Below are 15,069 nucleotides of genomic sequence, written 5' to 3' on the forward strand. Positions count from 1 at the left end.
CTTGATTGTTATTTACCTCACTTTACAAAGACATGGTTCCAGATCCTCACGTATCGGGCCCCCTTACAACCCAGAATATGCTGTTTGCCTTGCTTTCCCGGCTTGGCTCTGAAGAGCTGGAGTCATGCAATTTCAGAAGGTCAGCCTGGAGGGGGGGGCTAGTGGTTAAGCATCTGAGCACTCCTGCCTCTGCCCCAGGACTCTCCTGACCACCAGTCCCCCACCCCCTCACTGGAGTTTGAGGGCTCAGGCCCCTGTGGGAGCTGCAGAAGAGACTAGGGAGCCACTGCTGTTGATAGCGCCGGTGCCAGGCCCATGACGCAGGCCTGAGGCCCAGGCACACAATGGGGCTGTGTGTGCACCCAGCATTACTCTGGAGTAGAGCTGGGCAGGCCAGCATCTGGGTTCAAGCCAAGAATTCATTTCCCTGGAGAGAGCCTCCCACCCGTCCCAGGCAGCAGGGCTGGAGCAGGGGCTGCAGGGGTAAGCAAGTACTTCCTACCCTCAGTCCAGGGAGAAGAAGGGACAGGCCAGGGGCAGGCACTAGGAACAGGGTCCTGAGTCTACCGGCTGGCTACCTGCTCCCTTGTGAGGGATTTTGGAGCTCTTACATAAGGAAACAGTGCATTCCTGGGATTGCAGCCTCTCCAGTAATCAGAGAGACAAGAGAGTGGCCTGGTCCCGTCCGGAGGACCTTACTGCTGTCTCTACACTTGCTCAGGTGTGGACCCCATCTGGACAAGTTTTCTGAGACACCCAGGACTTCTGGTCACCCAGCCTGTACAAATACCCGTAGGGTGCCCCTGGAGAGTTGCTGGCACCCTCCCTGGGGGAATGAGTCACTAGCTGGCTGCATCCAGGGTGTCGAGCAGGCGTTGGGCAGGTTCAGCTGCCTGCTCCCCTCCCTGGCAGGTCTCAAGCTGGAAAACCACTCAGTTGGTATCAGGTGTTGACCACAGTGTCCCAGACTGGAACTGGACAGAAACTTCCCTCGGGAGCAGGGGTTGCCTGGTCTGGATTCTGGGGCTCGATGCCTCCTGGTCCCCACGTTATCTCCTTTAGCCACAGGCTGAAGCACTAAGGACATTGGACCGCAGGAAAAGGCAGCCATTTCCCCCAGGAACAAGCCAGGGCTGAGCAGGCAGGAGAGAGAATAGCGCACCTGAAGGCCCGGGAAAAGGGCCTGAGAACAAGCCACTAGTTCTCAGGCTGAGGCCCCTTTGCTGAAGCCACTTTCCATTCTCCTGAGCCCGGGGAAGCACCTGGTGACAGGAGCTCACTGCCCTTGCTCCTCTGGGGCTCTGCAACAGGTTTCACACACTCCTTCACACAAATGCGGGGCCCCAAAGGCTTCGGCCCACACTCCCCAAAGGTCACACACAAATGTCACAGTGACAACCTTTGTCTGTCAGACACAGATGGATGGTCACTCATCTCCTGATGGCCAAAGACCTCCATCTCCCTAATCAAGTGACAACAGGCTACAGGCATCCCATCAGCCTCACACAGTACTGTCTCGGAGCAGTGTGTGTGTGTCTGTGTGTGAGAGTGTGTGTGTGAGTGTGTGTGCATTTGCACCACACCATCTTTACCCTGAGCGATTGCTCCTGTGCCCTGAGAACAGAGACTATGAGGTCAGGGAACCTTGTGGAGACCGACCCTTCACTCTCACAGAGGAGCAGAAGGCTGGGAGGAGCCTACATTCAAGGTTATGATGGAGTCTGGCACCCAGGGCTGGGCTAGCACAAGGTTAGTTCGACAGAGCAGTAGACAGGGAATCAGAAAGGGGCAGGAAGAGGGAGGTGGAGAGACAGGTCACTATGCCATTCCCACTTTCCTGGGCTGTCTGTCATGCTGGGGCCATTTGGTAGCTTTCTGTGCAGGGTATGGGGACCTCTGCATAGTAGGGGCCTCTGCATCCAGGGTCATCCACCTGTAAGAGCCGACTCAGAATAACCCCTGTCTTCAAGGTCGCCCAGTGTGGAAGAACAGCTACCCCAGAGCAGCTCATCTGTGTCCCACACTGAGGGACACTCAGCACCAAAGGGTCCGTGCCTTTGGAGTCATCAATGAGGGACAGAGGACAGCGACGTGGGCAGTCACCCACTAAGAGCTCCAGGCCCACTGAAGCAGCAGAACCTCATTTCCAAACAACACACATGGAGCCCTTAGACTAAAGCAATGGATGGGGAGAAGGGAGGGTCACCTCTACCCTAGATAGTCACAAGGTCCCTCCATGTTCTCAAGATCAGAGCTTTGGGAAGTATGGGGGTGCGTGAACAAGACACCATGGATGAAATTTCCAAGGAATAATATACACACTATAAGAAATGAATCAATACTGATTTGTTTATTTTAAGGATTGGTTTGTTTATTTTCTCTGGCTCCTCATCTGGCCAGAGGAAACAGGTGAGGCGTGTGTACCATGGAGTCCATAGGGGACTAGGCCCCTGGCTCCAAATGCCAGCGTCTTTTCCACAGTTCCAAAGCTGCCAGAGCCATCTCCCTAACAGCCCCGGCTTTAGCCCCATGCACACCCGTGCGTGTGACCAGGCAGTACAGCCTGCATCTTGCATGTGCAATAATGTGGGGAATACGCCCAGATTCCAAGCCACCTTTGTGCTCTTAACTCCTCATGGCTGCTGCTGTGCCAACGCCAGCACTATCACTAAGCCTGCTATAGCCGATCCCAGGAGTCATCCAACAAGGAGGGAAACTGAGAGAGCCTCCCCCTCAGCCCCTCAGTATCATCTACATCTCCCTGTCATTACCTCAGGCCTCCTCCTTGACCGCCCCATTTCATCCTGGTGTGGGGCCTGCTTCCCTTTTCTGAGTTCCTTGTCTGCAGGGGGTCAAAGGCCAACTGGACCTACTGATGGCTACTGAGAGAAGTCTATTCGCTGACCTTCAGCCTCTGCCCCCACACTACCCCCACCCACAGCACTGGGGCAGGATAAAATGACAAGAGAAAGCAACACCGGAGCACAAACATGACACCTACCACACACCCAGCTTCAAGTGGTGACAGGGGTGATATAGGAGGCTGCCCCAGCTCTCCGCAGCCCCCAGAGGCAGCCACAGGGGTCGCCGTGCACCACATGCTGGCAACACTTGGAACCAGAACTAAAAATAGACTCCATAGTGAGTCACAGCTAAGAACAAGCAGGCAAACAGCCTCCGGGAAAGAACTCTGCCAGAGAAGCACCACCTCCTGCCCTTCCCAGCCCGTCACTGGGCCCCTTGTCACCCACAGAGGAGCCCTGTCTCTGCACCTGCACAGCCAGGCAAGGTGTGCCTACACACCCACAGCACAGGTCGTCTCCAGTGCCCTGCACGAAGGTAGGGATAACAGGCATGAGAGCTTCAGATATGCCCAATGCAGAGGTAAACTGAGGCACTAAGGCATGTTTCTTTCCTTAACACCAGTTCTCAGCAGGGCATGAGGAAGATGACCATGCCCCTGGCTGCTACCTCTGCTTACCTGTGCAATGGGTCTCCAGAGCTGGCCAGACTGGCTCTTTCCAGAGGTGGGCAGAGACCAGAGAGGGCAGCAGTATCACACAGGACCGATATCACACAGCAGGTGAACGCAGAGGGGTCTTAGCCAATTGGACCCCATGGCTGGGGTCTCCTCCAGAAATCACAGGCTCGTCTCATCTGTGCACGTCTGTAGCTGGAATCTGGGGACTTCGCGACACACACATTCTACCGCAGGAACTCCTCTCCACAGCAATGCAACAAGCAGCAAGAGAGGGTGAGGGTTTTATTTCACAGAGCGGAGCCCTAGCCCCAGAGAACAGAAGGGCAAGACAAAGCCATAGCGCCATGCACCAGCCTTTGAAGTGTCTCCCAGGAACCACATGTTAGGCACACAAGACATTCTCATGCTGGGACCTAAGGATGGGGGCTGGAAAAAGGGGGTCAGAGCTCTTGGTGCACAAGCCAGTCCAGGAAGAGGACGGAAGAAGAGGGACAGGGTCCCAGTGTTGGTCATCAAGTTGGAGCACCTGGTCCAGCCTTAGGGATGTCACAGCCTCATTCCAGGTCCATCAGGACTTCAACGCCATGAGGCACAACAGAGAGACAGAAGGAGGATTAGAAGGGCTGAGGGATGACTCAGCAGGTAACTGTCCTATAAAAGCAGAAGGTCCTGAGTTCAAATCCCCAGGGGGAAAAAAAAGCATACAAAAGCCAGATGTGGATGTCTGTAACCCAGTACTGTGTAGGGAGCAGGAGCAGGGCACTGAGGCTTGCTGGACCTGTCTACCCCAGGTTCAGTTAGAAGGCCTGTCTCAAGGAAATACACACACACACACACACACACCACATACATGTTCATACATATACACATGCAAAATTAATTTTAAATGAATATTAGTCTATCAAAGGCTCTAACAAGCCCAGCAAAGAACTGGCCCCACTTTGTACACTATGTAAACACTTCACCACTAAGCTACACCACAGTCCTCATTTTTTGCCTTTTTGTTTTTTTGTTTGTTTTTTCAAGACAGGCTTTCTTGTCAGGCGGTAGTGGTGCATGCCTTTAATCCCAGCACTTGGGAAGCAGAGGCAGGAGGATCTATGTGAGTTCAAGGCCAGCCTGCTCTACAGAGCTAGTACCAGGGCAGGTTCCAAAGCTACACAGAGAAACCCTGTCTCAAAAAACAAAACAAAACAAAAAGACAGGGTTCCTCTGGGTAGCCCCGACTGTCCTAGAACTTGCTTTATAGACCACGATGGCTCTGAACCCAGAGATCCACCCACCTCTGTCTCCCCAGCTCTGAACTGAAGACACGTACCACTCTGCCCAGCTCTCTTATTTTGCTGTATAGGGGCTGGGGAGATGGCTCAGCAGTTAAGAGCACTGTCTGCTCTTGCAGAGGACCTGGGTTTGGTCACAAGCACTGGTGACTGAAGCTCCAGGGGATCTGATGGCCTCCTCAGTCCTCTGTGGGTGCCATGAATGCATATGGAGCACAGGCACGTTGCAAGCACTCACACATACATACAAAAAAAGATAAATAACTGGCATATATATTTATAGATACAATTGGTATTATAATATAGTCACACAATGTAGAATAATTAAACCAAGCTAATTAACATGTCTGACACCTCAAATATTTATCATTGATGGTGGTGATAACATTTAAAAATTTGATCTTGCTATTTTGAAAATATAAGACATCATAAGTCACTGAACCGCTGTTCTGTGCGGCGTACCCCGAGGGCAGGGTAACATTTTCTTGTTATATTGAGATTCCGCCCCCTTTGAGGGCACTTCCCATCTTCCACCACCCATATTGCACTTTTCAAATTCCACCTTCCATACCTGCTTGGCCACCAAAGCCATTGACAGAAACTGTCCTGGGAAAAAACGCCTGGGAGACTCGGGCTTATCAATTCGAGGACTTTGTAGAGAGGTCAACGGGAGCCACGAGAATTTGAAGTGAACCCAAACCAAGGGCAGTTACTATCACTGGAAAGTTCTAGCAGTCCTGTGGACTATAGTAGGCTAGCTCTTCTGCCACAGAGACCTCCTTCTTAGCCACTTGGGGACTTTGATTCCCTACCTAGAGGGGCAAGGACAGGATCAATCGTGTGACAGAGTCCAGGACCATATGAACAGAGAACTCTGCAGCCCTTAGTTCACAATCAAGCAGCAGGGACTCAATACAGGCAGCTTTTCATCAAACACCACACTGCTATGGGACTCATGCCCGAGTCTCTGGGCTCGGCGCGCAGCAGACAGAAAACTGCCCACAGCTTTCTGGAAATTGGAGGCTACTTTGGCCACCAACCCTCCCTGGCAACATAAACCTCAAGCTGGGGCTCCTTGGGAGCTCAATGAAAGGAGTACTCCAGAGGCTGGGGGTTGCCAGACCTGGTCTTGCCCCCTGGGACCTGAGCAAACCTCCTCCCCTCAAAGCCAGGGATAGCCCGACATGACCAGGGATCTCCCCACAGCTCCTCCTACTGCCCTCAGTCACAGGGTGGGAAGGAAGGGGGATTCTCCAGACAGGCAGCTGATGTCCTCATGACCTTCCTCTGCCATCCCAGCCTGAGAGACCACAAGAGTAACCCACTCTGAGCTCCCACACTTCCTGCCATCCGTTTATCAGTGCTGAAGTCACGAGATGGGCAGGGGCACTGTCCTAGCAGGCTGTCAGTGGGTTAGGACGCCCACTCTACAAACGAGACACTGAGGCCCAGAATGGGCCAAGTACTTGCCAAGGTTAGGCTTTAAGAAATGAAAAGGCTTTGGGTTCCTAGAGCAAGTCACAGACTAGGCTCACTGGAGCCAGCTGGGGCAGAAAGGGCAAAACAAAGTTCAGGAGGTTACAGAAGCACAGCAAGAGGGAAAAAGGCGAAACCCTCTGTTTCTCCCCAGTTACTGCAAGCAGGGAGGGGGACATTGCAGTCATGACTGCTCAACACTATCCCACCATCTGGGAGTGATAGAAACAGCCCTTCCTCATGTCCCCGGACGATGCCCACCTAGCATGCAACCTCCACCAATAAGGAACTGCCTCTCTAGAGGCTGTCTAACCCCCTAGACCACACAACCAACCATGCTAGAAACTGTCTCCTCTCCCTACCCCTGTCCTCCACCCTCTGCTTGTGTTTGTGAAGAACTGGGCCCTGAAGCCTGATCCCCCAAGCCATCTCTGGTTTTAAGGATGGCTACCTCGGCCTGGCTGGAGTGCTGGGCCTCGTAATCAGTAGGTACTGCACATGCCCTGCACAGGAGAGGGAGTCTCTAAGGCAACAGCCCTGAAGTTTTTAACCATGACTCACAGAAAGATGTATTTCATTTGACCTTGGAGGCACACACAAAACCAAGTGCTTTCCAAAACAGAAGTTCCTGATCTACTGGCCCTGTGCAACACACTCAAATAGTTCTGTTCTATTGCGTGTGTGTGTGTGTGTGTGTGTGTGACAGAGAGAGAGAGAGAGAGAGAGAGAGAGAGAGAGAGAGACGTGTGCACATACATATGCCAGAAGAGAACACCAGGTCCCTGGTCTATTTACCCTCCTCCTCATTCTTTTTTTTAAGATTTATTTGTTTATTATGTATACAATGGTTTGCCTGCATGTGTCTCTGCAGACAGAAGTTGGCACTAGATCTCATTACAGATGGTTGTGAGCCACCATATGGTTGCTGAGAATTGAACTCACCTCTGGAAGAGCAGTCAATGCTCTTAACCGCTGAGCCATCTCTCCAGCCCCGCTCCCCCTCAGTCTTATGATACAGGGTCTCTCGCCGCAACTGAAGTTCACTGTTACAGCAAGCCTGACTGACGAGCAAGCTCTTGGAATCCCCGTCTCTGACTCCCAGCACTGGAGTTACAGGCATGCGTGGCCATTCCTGGTTTTTATGTGGAATTCAAATGTCCTTATGTTTCTCTATGTAGCCCTGGCTGTCCTGCCACTCGTTCTGTAGACCGGGCTGGCCTCAAACTCTGCCTACCTCTGCTTGCCAAGTGCTGGGATTAAAGGCGTGTGCCGCCACCACCACCCAGCTTCCACAGCCCTTTTCTATTATTCCTTTTTAGTTTTTAAAAATGTTCATGGAGGGCTGGAGGGATGGCTCTGTGGTCAGGAGTACTTCCTGCCCTTTAAAAGGGCCTGAGTTTGGTTCTTAGCACCTATATCAGGTGGCTCACAACCATCTGAGACCTCAGCCCTAGTAAGGATGGGACGCAGTCTTCTGGTCTCTACATGCACCTGCACGCATGTGGTATACACTCACACAGGAACATACATAATCTTTTTCTTAACAACAGCAAAAACTATTCATGGAACCCATAGCACTGATTTCATGAGTTAATTAGTGACCTGGTCCATAGTTCAAAAGAGCCCTCCATGTCTAATTAGCTACAATTCCATGTCTAGCAGGTGGCCCGCTACCCTTGTTGCTATGCTACCTGACCTCGTCCTTCCCTTCTCTGTAACAAGTAGAAACTGTTGGATCTTCACAGTATGAAGAGACTGAGGCTCAGGGAGATACTCAGGTAAATAACTCAGGGAGAACCAACCCAGGCCTTCCAGAATGTACAGCCAGATTCATATACCACTCTCCATCGAAGATAATCAATCACCTTGGCAGGTGAATCTCTGTGAATTTGAGTCCAGTCTGATCTACAGAGCAAGTTCCAGGACAAGCTCCAAAGCTACAGAGACACTCTGTCTCAAAAACAAACAAACAAACAAACAAACAAACAAACAAATCACCTTGAAGGTTGGGATGGTAGAGCATTGGCAAGGTCTGATGTAGACCCCCAGAATACCCGCTGGACAGTGTTCTGCAACACGCACAGACACACTGGCTGGGGGAAACATGCTAACAGGTGCAGGACTCTTACTGGGTGCCAGGCTCTGCGTCTGAGATCTCTTGTCTTTAATGTCCACGATGAGCACATGAGACGGGGACCACACCTGTCACCTCCATCTTAGAGATGGGCACGGGGGGGGGCACACTGTGAGCAAGCTACCTGCCAGGATCACCCAGCTAGAAGGCTGCAGGGCCAGGGTCCTAACCCAACAGAAACGGGATCGCCATCCACTAACACATCCTATCTATGTGACCTATAAGCTATAAACTAGGACTAAACACAAGTCTAGGGAAGTCAGCAGCCGCATGCCCAACTGGGGCTGGCTCCTAATTTCCCATGCTTCCCACCGCGCTCTGGGCACACTCCCTCTTAACTGGACCCTCTCCTCCTCCCCTTCTGCCCTCAGCCCAGCCCAGCCCAGCCCAGTAGGCTGAGGCCGAAGATGGAGAGGCTGGTCCCCATTACATGGCCAGACAACATCTCAGTGAAAGACAGCCCTGAGTCAGAGCGACCGGAGGGGGTTTTCTCTCTGAAATGTCATACACAGGCACACACGCTTGCAAGGACCTGGGAGAGGGTGCCCCTTGAAAGGAGGCCCCTGGGGTGCTCAGCTCCACTCCCCCACTCAAGCCCCAGTCATTTCCTCATTTTCCCCAGTGCTGCTTCTCACCCAGCCCCCTGCACCTCGGTGAGAGGAAGTTGCACAATCCCCTGGGAGCTGCAAATGTGGCCAAGGATTACTCACAGCGCAGAGGGAAGCTCCAGCCGGAAGCCTCTTCCCCTCCCCAGGCAGGCTGGCTCCAACCTCCCCAACCCCAGGTTCCAGTCCTAGACAGAGCCTTTCTTAGTCACCAACTCAGCCTAGGGCACCCAGAGAGAGACACAGAGGGACAATGGCCAACACAAACCTCCCAGAGAATACCAAAGTTCTCCTGCACCTTCCCAGCTAGCCACACGTCTGTGGCCTTGGTCTCTATATTGCCCCTCTAGAAATGAGACCCAAAAGCCGTCAGGCTCTGGGCAGATGGGAGCCAAAGCACTCAGCCTGGTGGGAAAGCCATTCTTATACACAGGTGATTTCTCTGGCTCCTAGGCCTCTCTGATAGATGGTGAAGGAGTGGCAGTGGGTCCCCGTGCCCACAGGTAGGCGGTTAGCAAGCCACTTGTACCCCAGAATGGAAGAGTTCACTGGGCCCTTCTCTCCTGCACATTCCAGAGGTGTTGTGGGGAGAGTGGACTCCCGGAGAAGGCAGAGGCCAGTGAGATGAGGGAGCCCAGGACAGACTCTGACTTATGACTTATGACTCTGACTTGCCCTGGGCCAGCAAACAGCAAGGAATGTGAAGGGTGAGCAGAAGCCTGGCTGGACGTGCAGAGCCCCAGCGCTGCCCTGGACCTGCAGTGGGGCCTCAGATAAGGAACAGCGTTAGTACCTCTTTATCACCCCCACAACCTTGGACTCCAGCTAAGGACAAAGTCAGAAGGGGTTCTTCCTGGGCCCCAGGGCTCCCACGGAGCCCCACATTTCTGCAGTCTTCATCAAAAGCCTGGGGCCCTCAGGGTGGTTCCCTGCAGGAGGGTCCACAGCACCAGGTTCACCAGCTGATGCCTCTGGTTCAGTGGACAGGGACTGTGGGGGGGGGGGACACACTAGAAAGCCAGTCTTGTCTGGGAAACATAAGTAGCCCTAGGGTCCTTAAAGAACTGCTTCCCCAACCCCATTAAGGAGAGAGGTAGCAATCCTATCACTCCCGTTTTTCAGATGGAGAAACTGAGGCACAAAGCACTTAAGTAACTTCTCAGAGGCCATATTACTGAGACTTAGGACCAGGCAGGCCATTTTCTGATGTGGGACAATTTGTCCTTTATAGGATGCTTCGTAGTGTCACTAGCCAATGGCATTAGACATTGACAAATGTGCCAGTGAATTGCTCCCCCCTGAGAACTACTGCCCTAGGAGTGGCTGAAAGTCAAGGGCCTCCCAATTCCAGCAGGAGGTAGAGTCCTCCTCCTATGCCAGATGCACTAGGCACGAGGTCCAGAACCACAGCTGGCAAGAGGGTACCCCCACAGCAGGCACTGCCACTTGGGGTCCCCTCCCATTCAAGCAAGACTTACTGGCAGCTCTCCAGTACCACAGCAATGGTCTCCCCCATTTTGATCAGAGACCCCTTACATCATTGAACAGAAAGGAAGAAAGGAAACTGATCGATCCTAATTAAAAATACATTCCCTGTCCTCAGAAATGGAACCATCATTCCCATTCCTCGGGATTCTTGGGATTCATGCCAGGATCCCTTTGGATGCTAAAATCCAGAGATGTTTAGTTCTCTTGCATACAGGATATCTAACCCAGTGCACACCCTCCTATTCTTTAACCATGCCTAAGTTACTCCAAAACCTAACAGGATTGTATTGTTTAGGGAACAGTGGAAGAAAACTATGTACGTATTAAATACAGGTGTACTGTTATGAATGAGTGCAGTGCCCACAGAACCCAGAAGACAGTGCTGGATCCACCCAGGGTGGTGCTGGGAATCAAACGTAAATGCCCTGAAAGAGAAGCAAGCCCTCTTAACCAGTAAGTCTCCTTTTCAGATACTTTTAATCTGAAATCAGTTAATTCTCAGATGTAGGACTAAAAGATAGAGGGCCCAGTGTATACGCCAATTATTTAACATACTTGCTAGCAAACATATGCAAGACATAGGTTTACTTTTAAAATGGAGAAACAGCTCAGGGGTTAAAGCACTTGATGTTCTTCAGAGGACCCAGCTTTGGTTCCCAGCACCCACGTGGTAACTCACAACCATCTGTAACTCCAGTTCCAGAGGCCCCCACAGCCTCCTCTAATCTCTGCAGTTACTGAACACACATGTGCACATAATTTTTAAAAGTTGAGGATAGGAATGTTAATTATACCTGTGATAAGACTCCAGGTGGTGGTGGCGGCAACACATACCTTTAATCCCAGGAGAGGCAGAGGCAGTCAGATATCTGAATTGCAGCCAACCTGGTCTATCATAGTGAGTTTCAGGACAGTCAAGGCTACATAGAGAAACCCTGTCTCAAAAAACCCTAAAAAATAAATAAATAAATAAATAAATAAATAAATGTCAAGATAGTAGTAAGTTCTGGAAGGGAAGAAAAGTTGTTTCTTCTTGTTGTTTACTTGCTTTAAGGGGTCTCCCTATGTAAACCAGGCTGGCTTTGAACTCAAAGAGATCTACCCATCTCTGCCTGCTGAGTGCTGGGATCAAAGGTGTGCGCCATCATGGCCTGGTTATAAGAGCTCACGTTACCGTCTGTGTCTCCACGCAGGTGTTTGTTATCTGGGGAGTCCCTTTCACTTAAAAGATTTATTTTATCTTTATGTGTGTGTGCACGTTTGTATATGCAAGTGTACAAGGCACCGTTGGCGGTCAGAAGAGGGCGCCACGTGCCCCGGAGCCGGAGCTGCCCCACGTGGGTGCAGGGAGTCCAACCCGTCTTAACCAGTGCGCACCTCTCTAGCCCTTCACGGTCCCTCCTTATTTATTTGTTCTTTTACGCGCACGCTCATTCATGGACGCTCCCGAGGAAGTCTGGAAGACTCACGCCGCGGAGCGGAGCTCGGCAGCGGGTGCCTTACTGCCGGAGCGATCCTGCTCACCCACTCACTTTGTGCTCGTGCATCTGTGCCGTCTTGGGCAGCTGTGCTGCATTTCACAATAAAACAGGGCAGGAGAGGACAAGATATGGGTAAATAGCAACAGAAATTCTAACATTTTCTTCCCACACCTGGCTTTAGAAAACACTATAATTAGGCTTGAAACACTTGGATGATAACCTATCATTAGTCACGGTTCTAGAGTGTGTGACGATGCTTGGGGCCCTCTCGATGGAGACCCCACAAAGTGCCCAGTGTGGCCCAGGCTGCAGGCTGTCCCTCAACCACAGCTGGCTACCTCAACCTTTCCCACCCTTCTGGGATGACCTTCTTGCAGAAGGGCAGAGTGAGTGTGTTAGGCCATGTGTCTGCACACCCACCCCGCTCCATGCCGGGTCAGTCCTCAAAGGGCCCAACAGTAGGACCTGGAGGAAAACAGGAAGACAGAAAAAAAAAAAAAGTGGCTGGAGAGCATGAAATAGAGAGAGAGAGAGAAAGAGGGGAGAGAAAATACGCACTAGAGATAGATATTGGGACTGTTCCCGGTTCTATGGAAGTAGAGAGAGAGAGAGAGAGAGAGAGAGAGAGGAGTAGATGCACCGTCCTCAGCCTCCAGGCAGGCATACCTTACAGTCCCAAGGCTTCTACACAGCAGGTGAAAGGCCCAGGGGCTCCCCTTTCCTCCAGAATGCCTAGAAGGAAGGACTCAGTCCAGGAAGAAATCCTCCTGGGCCTGCAGCAGTGACCCCTAACTAAACAACCTGGAGTGTGGCAGAGCAGCCTTTCTGGGGTCAAGAAGGCGGGGAGGGCTGAGGGCCCACCTGAGAGTCAGGTCTTAGTCTATCACTGTCTGCCTGCCTGTCTCTGTCCTCCGAGACTTCCAGAAGCTTCTATCCCTAACAACCTCCTTGGACACACAGACTTGGGTGACAAGTCCACATCTGCTGACCCCCGGTGGTGCTGAAGACCACGGCTGCTAGCCGCTGAGTCGCTAAGCCCCCCCTCCTTCCTCCTCTCAGTGACAGTGCCGGTCAGACAGCTGCTATGGCTTCAGTCAACCCAGGGCAGAGTCAGTCAGCACTGCCCTGTTGGGACAGCTGAGCACCTGGCCAGAGCTAGGAGATGAGTGACAGTGGGGCTGGACAGTATAGTGTGTCATCTCCTGGCCACTCCACACCCTCAGGGACCACAGGAGGCTGAACAGGTGCTGTCCCCAAACCGATTACAAACAAGCCAGAGGACAGGCTGTGACTTCCCTTGCCAAACAAGCACAAGCCCCGCCCCACAGGCCCACTGGTAGAACTGGGATAAGTTGGGGGTGCTGGCAACTTTTCTACAGGGAGCAGCAGGCTGAGAACCCCAAGCCAGAGGTGATTGGATCACTGCAGAAGAAGAGAGAAAGGGGGGTCAGAGCAGAAGCAGAGGACGGGTCTTCGCTGAGCTGTGCATGAGGCCCTGGGGATACAGTAATGAAGGACCTAGAGCAGGGATCAGGGAGAAGCCGTCTTTTAGGCCCTCGTTTCTGGGCATATGACGGGATTCAATTTATGTTCACTCATTCATCCTGAGACGCTTTACTGGGCATCTATATTGGAGGCTCTCCTGTAGGAGCAAAACAGACCAAATCCCTGTCTTGAGAGGATATCTATTGTGTAATTTAGTTTAAGACATGTTACATGCATTTATGCTGTGGACTATTTCTTTAATGATGCAAAAAATGTGTTACATTCTTTTATGTTGTATTTATTTGACTCTGAAGCTGTCTTACTGTGCCCAACTAAAACACCTGACTGGTCTAGTAATGAGGGAGGAGCGAGAAAAGGAGAAGAAAAGGATATGGGGGCAGCCACCCAGGTACACAGCCAGCCACGGAGCGAGGAGCCACCCAGGTACACAGCCAGCCACGGAGCGAGGAGTCACCCAGCTACACAGCCAGCCACGGAGCGAGGAGTAACCCAGCTACACAGCCAGCCACGGAGCGAGGAACCACCCAGCTACACAGCCAGCCAAGAAATAAAAAGAGATATATAGAATAAAGAAAGGAAAAAATAACCCAAAGGCAGCTGGGCAGTGGTGGTGCACGCCTTTAATCCCAGCACTCGGGAGGCAGAGGCAGGTGGATCTCTGTGAGTTTGAGGCCAGCCTGGTCTACAAGGACTAGTTCCAGGACAAGCACCAAAGCTACACAGAGAAACCCTGTCTTGGGGGGGGGGGGGGAGGAGGCAAAATGTAGTTAAAGAGAAACAGAATAATTTAAGAAAAGCTGGCCGGAAACAAGCCAAGCTAAGGCCGGGCATTCATAAGTAAGAATAAGTTTTCGTGTATTTATTTAGAAGCTGGGTGGCAGGTTCCCAAAGATTTAAAAAAAAAAAATAAAAAAACAACTACAGGAGTCTGAGGTACAGTGCTGCCAATTAGCTGTTACCTGGGACCCTAAGCTCCTCCCCACCAGCTTTCAGCCAACTCCTCCAACCCTGCGTCCCAAGCATTCCTGAAAAAGTAATAGCCTCATGGCCCAGGTGGCACAAACTGCAATCCCAGCACTGGGGGAGGTGAGACTAAGACAGGCAGATCGCGAGTTCAAGGCTAGCCTGAGCGACACACTGGGGTGGACAGTGAGACTGTCTCAAAAATGTCAAACTAACAAACAAAGCCAGCTGTGGTGTGCACGCTTGTCACTCAGCACTTGGAAGGGGAAGCAGGAGGATCAGAGGCGTTAAGTTGTCCTTGATTACATAGAGAGTCTAAGGACAGCCTGGGCTACATAAGACCGGGTCTCAAAAACAACAACAAAAATCCACTTGTGGGGAACAAGACAGCTGCCAAGCCTGATGACCTGAGTTTGACCTTGAGCCCATGTGGAGAAGGAGAAGAAACAGTTCCTGAAAGTTGTCCTCTGACCCTCACATAAGCACATACATACACACGCACACACACACGCACACACACACATTTAAATAAGTAAATATAATTTTTAGTAAGCAAATACAAATTTTAAAATAACGTAAGTAAACAGGAGTCCAGAACCTTCTAGATGAAATGCTCTCTCAGAGGGATCCTCCTAACACCTCTCTGAGCAAAGAA

At 51.6% G+C, this 15,069-nt stretch overlaps 1 protein-coding gene across 1 annotated transcript in view; it reads right to left on the minus strand.

Annotated features, from left to right (window-relative positions):
* Positions 1-15,069, minus strand: part of Tfeb (transcription factor EB) — a 52,492-nt gene that overhangs the window by 27,822 nt on the left and 9,601 nt on the right. The gene's annotated exons all lie outside the window — the stretch shown is intronic.

Source organism: Myodes glareolus, chromosome 18, assembly GCF_982192425.1.
Source record: "Myodes glareolus chromosome 18, mMyoGla1.1, whole genome shotgun sequence".
Classification (NCBI taxonomy): domain Eukaryota; kingdom Metazoa; phylum Chordata; class Mammalia; order Rodentia; family Cricetidae; genus Myodes; species Myodes glareolus.